The sequence below is a fragment of the Apodemus sylvaticus genome, chromosome 6 (genome assembly GCF_947179515.1).
Source record: "Apodemus sylvaticus chromosome 6, mApoSyl1.1, whole genome shotgun sequence".
Lineage (NCBI taxonomy): Eukaryota > Metazoa > Chordata > Mammalia > Rodentia > Muridae > Apodemus > Apodemus sylvaticus.
Genome location: NC_067477.1, coordinates 106,950,054 through 106,966,214, shown reverse-complemented (window position 1 = coordinate 106,966,214; position 16,161 = coordinate 106,950,054). Strand labels below are relative to the sequence as shown.

The following is a 16,161-nucleotide window of genomic DNA, read 5'->3' as shown; positions in this document are numbered from 1 at the left end:
GAACCATTCACCATTTTTTTTAGTTCCTTAAATACAAAACCAGTTTACAGAGTGAGTTTGCTGCTTAGTTTTTTTTTTTTTTCTTTCATTATTGCTTCAAACATGATCTACCAGGTTTCCCTTTCCTATCCTATGGTAGTATTTTTGACTAGTCTGTATTTATATTAAAATTATTTTCATTACAATTTTGCACGTATATGTGTGTTGGGGAAGGGCCGTGGGGATTGAACTCAGGTTATCGTGTTCAGTAGTGAGTGCCTTCATCTCCTAGCCATCTTGTTGGCTCCTGATCTATGATTTTTCAGGTTACTTTGGGGGTATGAGAAAAGTGGTTGTTTCTAGAAAATAAAAATTTTAGTATTCTTTAGACATTAATTTGTGCTTTGTATCCAGCTTGGTTTTCTTTCTTTCTTTTTTTTTTTTTTTTTGGCATAATTTTGTTGGTTTTGGTTTTCTGAGACATGGTCTCATTCTGTAGTTCCAGCTGGCCTAGAATTCACTATGTAGATATGTAGATGAGGCAGTGTTCAGCGTAGTCTTCCTCTCTCTGACTCCTGACAGACATATGTGATTCATAGGTGTGTACCACCACATCTGCCAATTTTGATGTCGTCATGAAGAAGAAATAGAAACAGGTCTCGCTCTCTTTTCTCATTTGTTCTGGACAGGAGGAGAGTGAAGATGCTCACACAGGAAATAGGAAGACCTTAAGTGAGTAGCTCCATAGTATCCTTGACATTAGTGTCCTGGGAGTCTGATCCATGCTCTTTCTCACTGTTCTGAGGTGTTTGAGAAAGAACCCTGAACGAGGGGCAATGCACAATCAACTTACTAATAATTCCTATTCTACTGGCCTCTGGTGACATGTCACCTCAAGGAGCAAGATGCTTATCAGATGTAGTTTTTTTTTCTCTAGTGTTTTTCAATTTTGCAAGACAGTAGCTATGAACACAGTGATTATAGTATGTGCCCAGATCTGACAACAGTGGACAGAGATGCTTTTGGTTAGCAAGCCTAGACTAAGGTTCCTAAGAAAAGATCAGATTTTGATTATCAATTCTGAAGGCAGCTCAGGAGCAGCCATTTCCATTGTTCTCATAGGAAACTTGTCGTGGCTGCATTAGGAGGCACAGAGCTGGACTACAACAGATTCTCTGTGGGTGTGGACATCTATAGGGCCTCTGTTTCTCTTGGAAGCCATGATGTCCTTGCATGATTTAGGTTTTATATACACATGCTGAATCCAAGAGAAGGAGCAGTTACAGTTATAAGCCTCTTACCTCAGTGCGTTGAAAATCCTATTTCTAAGTGGTTCCTGGTAGAACTAGCCTGTGAGCATAAAGCATGGCTGCCTTTCTTCCCACAAAAGCCTCTCTATAAGAAGAGGCTCTACTGGGAAAGGACTGTGGGCTCTCTTCCCCTGCCCTCCCCTCCTCTCCCCCTGCCCTTCTCTCCCTTCCCTCCCCCCTCCCCTGCCCCTGCCCCTGCTCCCCCCTGCCCCTCCTCCTGCCTCTCCCCTTCCCCTCCCCCCTCTCTCATCTGTTCTTTGGAAGGTTTCTCTGTGTAGCCCTGGCTGGAAATCCCTCTGTAGATCAGGTTAGCGTTGAACTCAAAGATTCACTTGACTCTGCATCTGAGTGCTGGGATTAAAGCTTTATGCCACCAGGCCTGCTATTTTATTCAAAGGCATAAAAACAAACAAACAAACAAACAAACAAAGACCAAAACAAAACCAAAAAAAGGAAGGTCTGGTTGAAGCTATGGGACATTCATCTATGTATAGACATATACGTATATTTGTCTGTAAACTATGTATACATAGTCTATCTATGGACCGGCAGTTGGTGTGGACATGGGACAGAAAAACCAATTTTAGTAGGTATAATCTCCATGTAGAATTTTCCACAAGATCAGTATCTTGATTCTTGAGTTACCTTTTGAAAAACTAAGGTTAAACTAAAATTTTAAAGCAAAGTGATAATAATGATAATGATAATAATAATAATAATGATGATGATGATGATGTCCTTTTCTTCATAGGGTAGAATGTGTAGAGTATGTTGTCAAATGCGTCAATCTCTCACTAACCCATAATTAATCAGGCTGGGTCAAATTTTCACCAGAGGAGATAAAAACTCAGAGAAGTGAAGTTACTTTTCCAAGGCTGCACCCTGTGGTGCCGGGAGTATAGCTTTCACATTCGAAAGACATTTCTAATTAGTCCTGTAATTAGTCCTGACCTCAGTCTATCTTTACCCCATAGTTCACCTTCTGGTCTCATTAAAGCAAGTTTCCTGGCTGAGTTCTTCAGAAACAAAACAAAATGCTAATAAGCACATTCTAATACAAGATCTCTTTGCAAACGGCCTTAGAAATGTAGTTCCACAAAGCTTAGTAGACACAGTGGCCTTGACCACAGGACCAAATACACTTATGATTAATATGAAAATTTGAACTGTGGGTGAGTGTGGATTGCAATAGATCATTTCCCCTCCAGAAATGTTTCTAGAAAAGTCTTCAAGGAAAAGTAACCATCAAAGTTTTGAAAAGGTATCTTCAAGAAATAAAGTCTATTATGTCCTTACTACCAGCTTTTCATCATCACTGCCAACTATGCAAAATGGGGACCTCTCAATAGATGCCATCTTAATGGGATTTTCACAAGCTGATTTGTTATATATCAATTGCTCTAAAATAGCTTTTAAGATTTACTGATTTTTATTTTATGTGTGTAACTGCTGCCTGCATGTATGTATATGTACCATGTTCATGCTTAGTGCCCACCTGCATCAGAAGAAGGGAACAGATCCCTTAGAAATGGAGTTGTGAAATGGACAATTGTGAGCTACCATGTGAACTAAACCTGAATCTTCTGCAAGAGCAGTAAGTTGTCTTAACAGCTAAGATATCTCTCCATCCCCTTCTCTAAAGTATTTTTGCTTAAAAATTTAGTAAATACTCTACAGTGAAGACACTGAGGGTGTACCATGTGTGATGTGTTGATCTAACTCAATGTGTGTATGTTTCTCTGATGCCTGTTTGAGAACTGCCCTTTTGGCCTATTTACATTTGACTACATTTCTACTACCCTCAGCAACAGAAGACTTTTGGAGTCTAGCTCTGATGTGCACATATTCTGCATGCATTATTATGGCCTCCATTTCTGCCATTTTCTTGGTATTACTTCATAGGCATTTCCTTGCTGGACAAAGCATATGCAAGTGACCAAGACAGAGCTAGCACAGAGGGTGAAGTATGGTGCTTCCTGCAGTGTTGTATAGGTGTGAAGGCACCTTGGAAGAAACCATGAAGAAAGAAAAGACACTATTAAACACATCATCGATACTATTACATACACCATCTGAGTAGGAGATGACTGGCCATCAGTTGAATGTTACCCACCTGAAACTTTGGATTCCATAGTACAAAGTGTGTCTTGGGGCAATAAAAGATTTTTTTTCAAATGGATGCAGAAACTCAGCTCTAAGCTAGGACACTAATTGGGTTAGCACAGTTTTCCTAATGTTGCATTCATGATACTACCTGGCACATGTGTGTATTAACTATAATTCCGCTCCCATCATGGTTCAGTAGGACAGACATCGTGGAAAAATACAGCAGAACACATCTATGCTAGAGTAGGAGAAATAATGAAATACAGGCTGAGAAAGTGCACAGGAAGGAGAGGGATGGGCGCCAAAGAAAGTCTGCACTGGGAGGGACTGTTTACTAGATGCTAAACTATTTCAGTTGCTATATGTGCATTTATAGGGTGGACCTCAGCACTCTTAAAGGTAACGTGAAATCTTTTTACAACTAAGAAAGTCAGCACAAGAGATTGGAACCAAAAATCCCATTTCATACTCATCTCAGACTCTTCGTGCTATGTATGGGAGCCTCGAAATGGAGGACCAACATTTGTCAACCCCACAGGGAGAAAAAGATGTTCCTTATGTCTGCAGTCTAGCAATCACTTAAATTCCCCAGAAAATAGAGGGCAGAATTAGAAGAAAGGGGAAACAGGTCTTAGAACTGTTAAAAAACAATAAGGTTATGGTGTATGTGTGTGTGTCTAGAAAAATATGCAAATAAGTTTTTGGTTTAATAGGAAAAAGCTGCTCGGATTTTCTTTGAAACTGTAAAAGCCCTGAGAGAAAAGAATGAAAGAGTAGAATCTGAAAGTCTCCTCCCACAGAGCCGGGTTGAAGGATTAGTCATGGGGTGAGTTGGAGTAATAGGGTGGGTGTGAGGAGGGTGTGTTTCAGAAGGTAGTGAAGGATAGCAGTATTGGAGTATACCATTTAATCCTTTAACAAGGCAGGGCTCTTGAGCTGTTTTTACTAAATTCAGTGTAGGGTGGTAAGGGAGGGCAAAGGCTGTGTCATTTACTTACATTGACTAGTAATCCGTGAATAAGCTTCAAATGCATTTAGTAAGGAAACAAATGATGCTGCCTTTGCAGTTCTCAGCCATAATATGTAGGGATTATATAGTGGGGTGAGGAAGAGAAAATAAAGAGGGTGAATCTAAAGAAGGACTGAGAGAAACTGGGGCTTTGAGGTTTTCATGAAGGCATTTCTGTCTTTCTGAGCTTCTCCTCCTATGCCTTGAAATCATTTCTCTTCTTCTTTCTTTTAAAGACAAGATGTCATGTAGCCCAGGCTGGCCTTGAGCTACTAAGCCTCATGTCTCTCTTTCCTATGTAGTGGGGTTTCAGGTGTATGTTCTCACGACTGGACCATGACGGCTTGTTATTTCACTTGACTTACTGAATCGCATCTGTCTTCTCTACTAGGCGCCATTTCTTGAGGGTTGTCACAGTATCTTATTTGAGGTTGTTTTAGTTAACTAAATGGTGCTACAGTGACTGAAATTGCATTGATTCCCAATAAAAAGGACTATTAATTACAAAGGGTATCTATCATTGGTTACATATTTTCAGCAATGGACCTTTATGTTAAACACAGTCTATTTTGTATTCAAGAGGGCTGCAAATTACTATAGAAAATGAGTCCAAGAGGTTAATTTATAGAAGGTCATAAATATTGGGTTTTGTCTGACGGCATCTGGCTTGAAGATTTTCTTTTCCCTCCAGTACTTGGGATTGAGTTTAGGATTTTATGCTCTTCCTCTCCTGCCCCCTTTATTTTATTTTGAGGCAAAGTCTTACTAGGGTGCTTTGGCTGGCTCTGATTGTACTCTGTAACCATGTGAGGGGTGTGTGTATGTTTTTATACTTGAATGTGTTCATGTATGTGTGTGTCCACATGTGTCCACATGTGTGTTTCTGTGATTGTGTGTGTGTGTGTGTGTTGATATTAGTGTCTTCCTCAGTTTTTCTCTGTCTTATGCAACAAGCACTTTCCTGAGCCAGCTCCAGCTCCACAGGCTTTGAGCTTGTGGCCCTCCTTCCTAAGTTATTCAGGTTGTTGAGATTATACGCTTGGACTAACAAACCCTCCTGAATATTCGTGATTATATTTCCTGTCATTTTTTAAAAAGCCAAGTGAAGTATTAGTGAGCACTTTTCCCAATACTACCTAAATTGATGGATGAGTATAGGGTTGGTTTTCATCTCTCTTGGAGACATGAATACTTATATGATAATTTAAAGAAAAACTAACAATTTTATAAGGGCAAATTAAACTGATTTCACATTTTAGCTTTTCATAAAATTTCCTATGTGAGAAAGAAAACAAGCATCAAACACTTTATGTAAAACTTACATTAACATTTGAATTTTGAAATGAGCTAAGTTTTTCATGACCTCCAAAAACCTAATTAAATTTCAACAAGCAGAAGTTACCACTGAAGAGTCAGATGTGAAGAATACCAGATGATGCTTAAAAATAAATATTACACTAATAAGCATTTCAATACTATCGGTAATGCTTGATTAGTCTTCCTTGGGACATTTTACTTATACTTTAAATCCTGGATCTCAAGAAATCAGAAATAAACATATGCATGCAACAAATTAATACAACCAGTGCCAAATCTAAACCACCAGAGAATCCGATACCACAAGCCTACTGTTTAAGAAACCACCAACTTTAAAAATCGTTCCAGCATACAAAACAATAGAAATATTAGGGTCTTACTTTTGCCTTAATGAAATTTTACCTAGGCTTTGAAATACATTCAACCTGTTAACAATGTGGAAAACAAAGAATCTATTTACACCCAGCTCTTTAAAAACTTTAGGTCTTTCAGAACCTAAGACATAGTAAGTAAACAGAAGTAGTTTCTACTTTTAGGAAGGTACTTCCATTAGCAATACTGAGAAAAATAAAATTGTGTCCATGGGCTTATAGTAACTGGCAATATTTTCAACTGATCTGTTGACATTGTATTTTATAAGAAACATTTTAAAAAAAATGATTATTTTTTTTTTCTAGACAAGGTTTCTCTGGATAGCCCTGGCTATCCTGAAACTCTGTCAGAAGACCAGACTGGCCTGAAACTCAGTGATCCATCTCCCACAGCCTCCTGAGGTCTGGGATTAAAGGCATGTACTATTAAAATGAAATATCTTTAATTAAAAGAGACCTAATTTTTATTTTTAAAAAGGCTAGCAATTATTGTATTATCTATCTTGAGATCGAGAGCCACTTGGTGGATGAGAGCACTCTAGATCTTAATTGTAATTTGAACAAAAGGGTATAAAATGTTCACCCAGACATTATCCAACAACTCATGGGAAATAATGGCCATTATTATTTGCTTTATCAAAAATAAACAGTCGATGGTTACATATCAGATCATCTCTTAAGGCTGGTACTGAAGTAAGGCAATGGAGACATCCAGAAAAAGAAACTTACCTGGACTGTGTGCGTTAAGGTAGCATCTGTGTAATGTACCCACAGGCCCCTTATTATTAAGGCGTCAAATCTCCTAGAAGAGTCTTAAGTAATTTGCTATTCCTTTTTTGTTTCACTCATTAAGTAGTTTTTAATGCACCACCAAGATCCTTCACCTAGTAAAGTTCTCAATGGATCAAACCAGGAAAGCAAAGGTATCATTAGAAGCAAACCATAAATGGGAAATGTAATGTTGTGGTCCCTTCACAGTGGGAACACATTAACATAATTTCATAGCTTCAAAGACTACAATCTAAATAAATCCAGTGCATAGCTGTCGTTGTCTAGGTTTATCTTTCCTTGATGACTTGTCAATGTCAATTCCAGTATATAGACAATATAAGTAATCTTTCTGCTTATTAATAAGCAGTTTTTGTACTATCTTATATTTTATTGGCATTCTTTAGAAACTTGTTTGTTTTCTAATGAGAGCCATAAATGGGATGGATTCAGATGGGAAGGGGAGGGGAGAGGAATTAGGAGATGTAGAGGGAGGGGAACTGTAATTAGGATATACTATATGAGAAAAAAATCCATTTTCAATAAATGGAAAGAAAAATCGATAAAAGAGTGGGCTGACATGTTATTCTTGTCTTTTAGGTTGGGAGTCTAGCTGTTAATGGCTGAGCAGTCTCTCTAGCCCAGTGTATGGCTTAAAAAAAACTCTGACATAATATTTTATGTATTTACAGAAAGTAAATTGTAAACATATTGTTAGGTATATCGTATTTAATTTTAGTAAAAATATATTAAATGTATGTGTGTGTGAGTGTGTGTGTCTGTGTGTGTGAGAGAGGTGTGTGTGTGTGTGTGTGTGTGTGTGAGAGAGAGAGAGAGAGAGAGAGAGAGAGAGAGAGAGAGAGAGAGAGAGACTTGTATTTCTGTCTGTTTGTGTATGCACATGAAGGTACATGTGTGTTCAGGAGCACAAGTGCATGTGGATTTCAGGTTGACATTGGACGTGTTCCTCTATTACCCTACATCTTCTTTTTTGAGACAGGACTGTTCACTCACCCCAGAGTCGGCTGACTAAGTTTGCTGGTTAGTGAATTCCAGAGATTTGCCTGTCTCTGCCCTCATCATTGCTAGGGTGATGGGTGTAAACCCATTCTACCTGGCTTTTATATGGGTGCTAAGGATCCAACATGGGTCCTTACACTTCTGCAGCTGGCTCTTTTCCAACTGATTCATCTCCCCACTTTTCCTGAAGATACTTAAAACAGAGTTAATTGTGTACATGGTCTTCACAGAAATTATTTACTTACTTTAATGGAAAGTTACATGTAAATATTTAATTAACAAATATTAGGGTTCTGCTATGAAATATATATATATATATAAGAAATAATATAAAGCTCACTAAAACCTTGATTTCATACTGCTTATAAAGTCTTAAAGGTTATAATTTCCTTAAATACCATCTACATTATTTATGTTGGAGGGATGGACTAGATAACTATGAGGGAGATTAAAAACAGCAATTATTCTTCAGCATTATGCATTTTTTAGAATTAGTGATATACCTATTATAAACAACCGAGATAGATCTTAGATTTGTTGACTGTGTTCCTTTCTTTGTGTGCTTGCATGTATGTGTGTGAGTGTGCATGTCTGTGCTCACATGTATGGAAGTCATGAAAGCCATAAACCAAACTCAATCTACCTTGGTTTTTTGTTGTTTGTTTTTGAGACAGGGTCTCTCACTGGCATGTGGAGCTCCCTTATTAGGTTATCTTATTATTAGATGACCAGTCAGTGAGTTGCAAGGATCAGCCTGTCTCTGCAACCCCAGTGCTGGGATTATAAGCATACACACTGTTACACCCAGGTTTTCATGCAGGGCATTAGGGTTTGAATGAGGAGTGTCATATTTGCATGCAAACACTTCACCAACTGAACCATTCCTAAGCGCCCATGAACTCAATTCCCTCTATAAAAAACAATTGTCTTACATTTCCAATAATCACAAATTTGAGGTGCACGGAAACCACTTTGTATGTTGAAAATGACCTTTTGGAATGACCTTAACATACTGGCCTTAGCAATAAAAAATTGCACGTTTGCTACTGATATTGGTGCTGTATGCCATTCTACAAAATTCCTTCGGGGGTCCCTCTGAAGTGTTCAGAAGCCACATGCGTATACAGTTCTACTAAACACAGCCCTCCTGATCATGCTTTTCTATACAGAAAATCCTGTACTGGAAGGTTATTAATATTCCTGGGCATGTTTATCAATTACAGAACATGGCTCCCATATAGCCAACCAAAATAGGGCCCTCAGCAGACACAAGTCTACGGGGCTCCATTGAGGCTACATGGTATGAACAGCCTGTGTCAAAACTCCAACATCACAGTTAATTAATTAATATATATTAATTATATATACATATGATATATATATATATATATATATATATGTACACACACACACACACACACACACACACACACACACACACACACACACAGAACCTATTCAGGACAGAGCTCATTCCCTTTTAGAAGATGTTTTCCAGGAAAGGAGGGGTAAGATGCTGTCATGGTACATATGCTGGGAAGAACCCTTGCTACCTCATATTAAACAACATCTAAGACTGTTTAGCTCCTTTTGTGAATGGAAAAGCACCACCCAGGCCGTCCTCTGCCCCACTCCACCTTGCACAGGCCTACCCCCGTGCTTCATCATTTGGAGGATAGCAATAGCTGGTATTGCCTCCTGGGGACATTTGTGCTGGTTGTGACTGTCTTCCCGAGTGTCTGGGAGATTATATTTTTGGAGAAAGAACAGGAGGGCCAAGATTATCTTTTAAAGGCACGGGGCTGTGTGTAGGCACTCTAGAAATATTTTATGGATGAAAAGGGGAAAAATGAGAAAATTTGGGTGGATGGAGAAAGCGAAGGATAAAGAAAAGACCAGAGAAGGTTGGGGAGAATGAAGTGGGCCATTTATGTGCTATAGCTCTAGTCCAGCTAACGAGTGGAGCTGCGCAAGAAGATGGAAGAACGTATCACCCCAAAGAAGAGCTGTGTGCGCATGCATGGTTGAAAGCTCCAACGTGGTCGTGAGGCCTCACGACCCTCCCCTCTAGCCCCACTAAGCCTTCTCCCAATAGCCTTTCGGCCCCACCCCACTGCAGGTGACTTCCCCTGGAGGATGTCCATACAGCCTGGAGATGCACGGCTCTGATTTGGCTTCTGCCTTCCAGGAGCCTGGGGGGTGGGGGTGGGCACGCTGGCAGAGTCCACTGTCTGCTTATCCTGCTGCTTCTTTGTGCCACAACATCCCCATTCCTGCAGCTGCAGCGGCTTGGGAGGAGGCTAGACTGGCAGAGGGGTGGGGATGGCACCTGCAGTATCTCTGGAGCCTGGAGCCCCTGAGGGATTCTGGGAGTGGAGCCAGGAGACATGGATCCACCCCAGGCAGGTCTCATACAGGAGCTTCCCTTGCCTCTGGTTTGCTGATGCCTCCCAGAAACACTAAAGGTCTTAAATAAATTGATTGAGATGCACAGTACGCCAGGGAGAGCAGACTAAAAATGAAAAATGAAACATAAACCAACGAGCCGGGTTTATTAGAGGTGAGGGGCAATTGGAAAGATGAGAGGTAGAGTGTAGAAGCCCCTCCTCAGCCAGCAAGACCATCTCGTACCATATGAAAAGAACAAGGCATAGATATCTGAAGACTACAGCAGTATTGCTGAGGAAGCTGAACACTGCAGAGGAGAAGAGGATATTTGCACTCAACGTGACTTTTTTAATTGTCCCATAGACCGGAAGTTAATTGGTTTTATCTCTTTGCATGGCTCTGGGTCTCATTTCCAAATCTGTAAAACAAGAGCTTTAGAATAGATGCTGTATAAAGGACTCTGGATGATTTGAGCCTCTATACCTGTCAACCAGGAGCCAGAGAATCTGAGACCCAGCATCAATGATCATCCAATACGTGTCTCGCCCATTTCCTCTGCCGCTTACTTATCAATGCAGAGCAACACATACACAGGTCACTGAACCAATGCCAACTCAGAGATGGCAACGAGCATGGCTCAAACGTGACCAGGATTGGTCTTTCTGCCCTGGAGTAAGGAAGAAGAGAGGCTGTGTGATGTCTATTTTGGATATCCAGTGAGAGGCTATTCTCGAATTTTCTATCCCAAATTTTATGCATTGGAGTAAATCACATATTCCTTTGAGGGGCTGAAAATGGCAGGACTGATCAAACCATCAAAAGATGCACAAAATGTTTCTTTCTCCTGGTTAGGGGCACATTTATTTATTTTCATCCCAGAGATCAGATTGACTTTTCTGTGGAAATATAGTACACAGCAGCCCCTCTTCTCTTGTCTGCCTCATACTAGTCTGCCAATCTGCTTCAATGCAGCATTTTTTTCTGGGGTTTTTTAGCTCTCCAGTCTTGGTGAGACCTTACACTGGTGAGTAAGGTCTACAATGATGCAGACCCCCACCCCCACGCCACACACAGATGGAGACACTTTAAATGATAATGAGCTAAAATGAGTTTGCACAAGTTTAATTTTAAATTTGTCTCAGCCTAAAATTCTTTTAAATTGAGAAAAAAAAAATAGGTAGAAATAAAAGTCCCTGGCTTCCCGAGCCTTCAAGTGGGACGTGGCTCACAGACTGTACTTTGTGCCTTCCACACCCACCAGCAATTCTATCTCATTTTAGTCTCCAAAATATGGACAGGAGGGCAACTCTGGAAAAATGGATTCCCACTCTGGCATCTCACTGAGTACATTCGTGCAGAGATGAGCTCGCTCCCTCTCCTTGCCTGTGAGAAACATCCCCGAATCTCTACCCCCTCCCTTACACGTTCTCACACCCTGGAGGATATTCTTCAGTGATCTGTTTTTCCCCCAAACTGGGTTTGACCTTGTGAAGACCCTTCTTCCACTTTCCGAGCTAGGAAGAACCCAATTTAAGTTAAAAACACAGAACGACCTTTTCTCCTTTAAGGCAACATCACCAAATGTAACATGCCAAGGGGGTGCAGTTCCCAGCCCTGCATTCCGGAAGGCGAATGCGGAATGCAGAGTCAGGTAGCTAGTTAGGTCCTCACCCAGCCACTCTCGACTATGCTCAAAATTAAAGATGCTGTACAACAGCTTTCCTTTTTTCTTAACAAGTCATCATTGTGACAAATAGAGAAAAGAAAAAAAGAAAACAGCATTTTCCAAGTACTAACAATATACTTGTGCGCCTAACTCCTTGTGTTTTAAACCCTAGCATCCCGCATAGCAACCAATGGTGATGCCCACACCAGCCTGTCCACTCAGTTTTACTTAGCAAACACCTTTTGTGCTTCTCCACCGTGGAAAAAAATGGTGCACCAATCTCACCTATGACAGGTTGGCACTTAACTGCAACCGCTCAATAGTTTTATCAGCAACGGGGAAAACTTCACAATCGTTTAATTAGCTCCTTAAGTCCGTCTAAGGAAAACCACTTATTTGCAGTCTTATGCTAAAAAAGCGCCCAGTCTCACCTGTCTGAAATCTAGCCTAAGTCCCCGAACACGCCGCATATAAACATTCCTTCCCCCACCGCATTATCCCAAAAGGTCCCCTATGAACCAGCAGCACATTCCGACCCACTAACGTTAACCAAGGCAACTGTCACCATGCATTTAGTCGCATCTATGCAAAGCAAAATACGTGACAATAGCCAAAGCCTCTTTTGACAATCTGCTGCGCCTCACATGCAAAAAAATGCAATGAAGATTATATTTTCCACTTACAGTTATAGCGCTGTGCACCGTCACTTAAGGAAAATGATAAAACTCAACAGTTCTTTCAAAAAAATATATATTTAATTTAGGCTAACCGCTAAACCGTCTCTGAGAGTGGTTCTCTCTCGCTCCTTTTCTAGGAGCTCCGGGCTGCTTAAATCCCTCTTGGATTGCGCCTTGCAAACCCAGCGGCCGCTGCAACACGCTCGGGTGAATCTCTGCTGCAGATTGGGAATCCCATAGAAAACCTAGGGTCCCTGGAGCTGCGTGCGCAAGCGCGCGAGCCTCCACCTCTCTACTCCTCCCGCCCCCTCGTTTCTCTCTCCACCCTCCTCCCGCCGCTCCGCAGCCCAGCCTGGAGAGTTGTGACCAAAAGCCGCTTGGCGATGGCGCATGCTCAGATGCAGGGCTAGGAGTTTTTGCAGATTCCCAGGCTCCGGATTTTAGCAGACATTCTAAAGGAGATTGGGGAAAGGAGCCCGGCTAACTCGAGCCCCTGCACCCGGATGACCATGAGGTAGGGCGGATGGTATTCATTCACCACGCCCTGATATTCTGGGGCCAAGTGACTGAAAGCTATGCCAGAGGAGACAAGAACACGTGGGCTTGTTTTCCCAGCCGCTCTCAGTTTTAGTTCGGCCTTTGGCCACCTCTTGTCAGACTGTAAGATGAAGAGAACTGTAGAAATCGCGGGAGAAGGCCTCCAGGTGGGCCATAAGCCCCGGTCCTTGCACCACTGAGAGAATGACTGACTGGCGAATGGGAGAGTCAAGTGCCTGGTGACTGGGCCATGGAGGAGCACTGTGTGTTAAAGAGAGCCGGACTCGGCTGTTGAACCTTGGTGTCTATCGACAAATGCTGAAAAGTGCCATCTGTATACACAAAGCACATATGTACTGAAGATACTCTTTGCATTGGGCAAGAGGTGTGCAGAGAAAGCGGTCAATAACCCTTCAGATCCAGGTTGAAGGTTCGGGGTTTCACATTCTTCATCCATAAGGTGCTCCCGAAATGGCTTTTGTCTGCCAGCTCTACCCCGATGCCCACTGGCCTGCCAAAGCCTAGAAAACTTGGCAAAGAGTAGTGCCTAGTAAATTCTGGTGGCTGCTCTACCTGGAAAGCAAGGATGAATTCTCAAATGCTTTCAACTGATGGGTTTCTCCATTTACTGTTTCGTTCACTCTCCGATTTTTCTTTGGAGGTACTGCCCTGTGTTTCGGGGTTGATGATGGCATTTACGAAAATCCCTCTAGAGGTTCATTCATGTGGGAACTTCATTTTCCAGGGAAGGAAGGTCTGGGAACCTAATGAAAACCAGTGTTTTCCTTTATCCCGGTGCTCTGCATTTTGCCTATGGTCCTTTACACACCTTGGTAAATTCAAAGAAACTGCAATTCCTAGAGCGCCCCTGGTGGCCAACCAGCTCTAAACCGGTTGCCAGGCGGCTGCGGACTCCAAATTGGGAGAGCAGCTTGGAATGCATTTGAAGCTACTAAGACTGAGCAAGCAGAGAGAATCTGGCCACAGAAGCTGGGAGAGGGTCTCAGGACAAGGCACTAAGGAGGTTCAAAGCTAAACCCACCCAACTCAGGAATGAATGCTCTTTCCAGGCCAGACTCCTCAGAAAGGTGCCAAAGACAGATAGCGCACTTTCGGGAATCCCAGGACAGAGGTAGTGTCCATCCCCTCCCTGCAGAGCGCTTTCGCTAGGTGTGGGTGACAGTGGAAACCCGGGGCTCGGACAAGGGGCGCTGCAGAGCTGAGCGCGGAACGAATCTGGCGGGCGCCCGCCCTGCACTCCCAGGCCGCAGTGCGCACTGCGCAGTAAGGCAACCCCGCGGGCTAGGCGCGTTCTTTCAGTTTCTCAGGTAGGGCCTGTAGCTGAAGTCACGTCTGGATAAGTCGCTTTTGTTAGGCAGGGAGACCGCTTAGGAGGGTATTCAAAGTAATGCCCCATCTTTTGTCGATTTTCCCCAGTGAAGCGGTCTAGTGTCTCCTTGGAGAACAGCCAAAGCACTGCAGTCTGTATTAACTGAAGGGGTCATGATGGTATTTCGCAGCTTTTAACCAGACCAACCTGCTTATTGAGTCCCCGAGGTACCACTGGTGACAACATTCAGTTTTAGATAAATTACTTTGCTTTTGTGCTTAGGGAAAAAAAATGCACACGTGTACTTTGTAGATTTGACTTTAGTTGCTTGTTCTCAGAAGGCAGGCTGTTGGTTGTATTTTCAGAAATAATTCCATTGAATTCCACAGCGTTGTGTGGTGTCCTAAGTATGGCATTTTAATCTAGTCTTCACTTACACTGTTATGTCCATTAATAAAAATTAAGTGGTTTTTATTGAGTTATGGGTGTGTGGGAGGGTGACCAGCTCTAGAAGACAGTAAACACCAGCCTGCACCGTTGGAAAGATGTCCACTCTTCAGGATTTTAGAATCAATTCTGAGATAGGAATGTCCAGGGTTCTTACACCGTGAGGGAGTCCGCTATTGCTGTCTCCTCCTGCATGAAATGCAGGTGTCCCTAGTGAGCACGAGCTAGAGCAGAGATGTGTAGCCCAGAGATGGATGCCACGTACCTAAGGATACAGGACTGAATACAGCCTCAGGTTGACTGAGGCGTGTCATTTACACCACACCACTCCTTAAGATCAAAAAATCAATTGGCTGCTCTTAGAGTTGGGTGTTTGGGATGACTGTGGGGTGGGGTGAGTGTAAAGGATGCTAGTCAGGAAGATAGTATCAGAAGGAAGGCGCTGTTGTTTGTCACGGGTGCTAGATGAATCCTCAACTGATCAGAAACAATTGAGGGGTCATTTTTCTTTTCCTCTTTTCAAATTATAGTCTTAAAATTGGACTGCATAGCGACAAATTATAAAGATGCATTTATGAGATACAAAATGATGCTATTTTGCTATTCTATATGTATGTATACATACAATGTAAAACGACCGACTCAAGCTAATTAGCATATTCATCACCCCAGATACTACCAAAGAATAACTGAAACTTATCTTCTCAACATTTATGTATAGATTTTTTTTTTTTCCGGTTTTACTTTGTAGACCAGGGAGACCTGGAATAGGCTTTGTAGCCTAGGCTTGGCTTGAACTTGCAACAATTCTCTTGCTTCAGCCATTAAAATATCAAGATCACTGGAGGAAGTACTGTAGCATCTTGACAAATTATATTCCTTAGAGAAGATTCTAGAACTTCTATCTGTTTTTTTCTAGATTAAAATAAACAAACAAAACAAAACCAAGAATAACTTGTAAGTAAGTATACACAACCCCATTTAATATTCCCACCAACTTTAGGAGTAGCAGGGGAATGCTGCTGGATACATGAAATGCCATCAGGACAAGCAATCAAAGCTGGTGGGTCTGTGACCTCATGCTGACATTGTTTCTTTGAAATGCTTGTGCATAAAATACATAAGCTAGCATGGCGCTTAAGACATGACCGTATTCAGAAAACTAGGAGAAAAACTAAGTGAAGGACCTAGCAAGGAAATGAAAAGGGACAGAAGTGTAAGTTAATTTAGTCAGTG

At 41.8% G+C, this 16,161-nt stretch overlaps 1 protein-coding gene across 1 annotated transcript in view; it reads right to left on the bottom strand.

Moving 5' to 3' along the window:
- The window catches only part of Vsnl1 (visinin like 1), a 110,271-nt gene extending 97,467 nt beyond the window's left edge, over window positions 1-12,804 (bottom strand). The window contains exon 1 of the mRNA XM_052184761.1: window positions 12,618-12,804. The gene's annotated coding sequence lies outside the window, so the exon portion shown is untranslated. The remainder of the gene's footprint in view (window positions 1-12,617) is intronic.
- Between the last annotated feature and the right edge of the window lie 3,357 nt (window positions 12,805-16,161).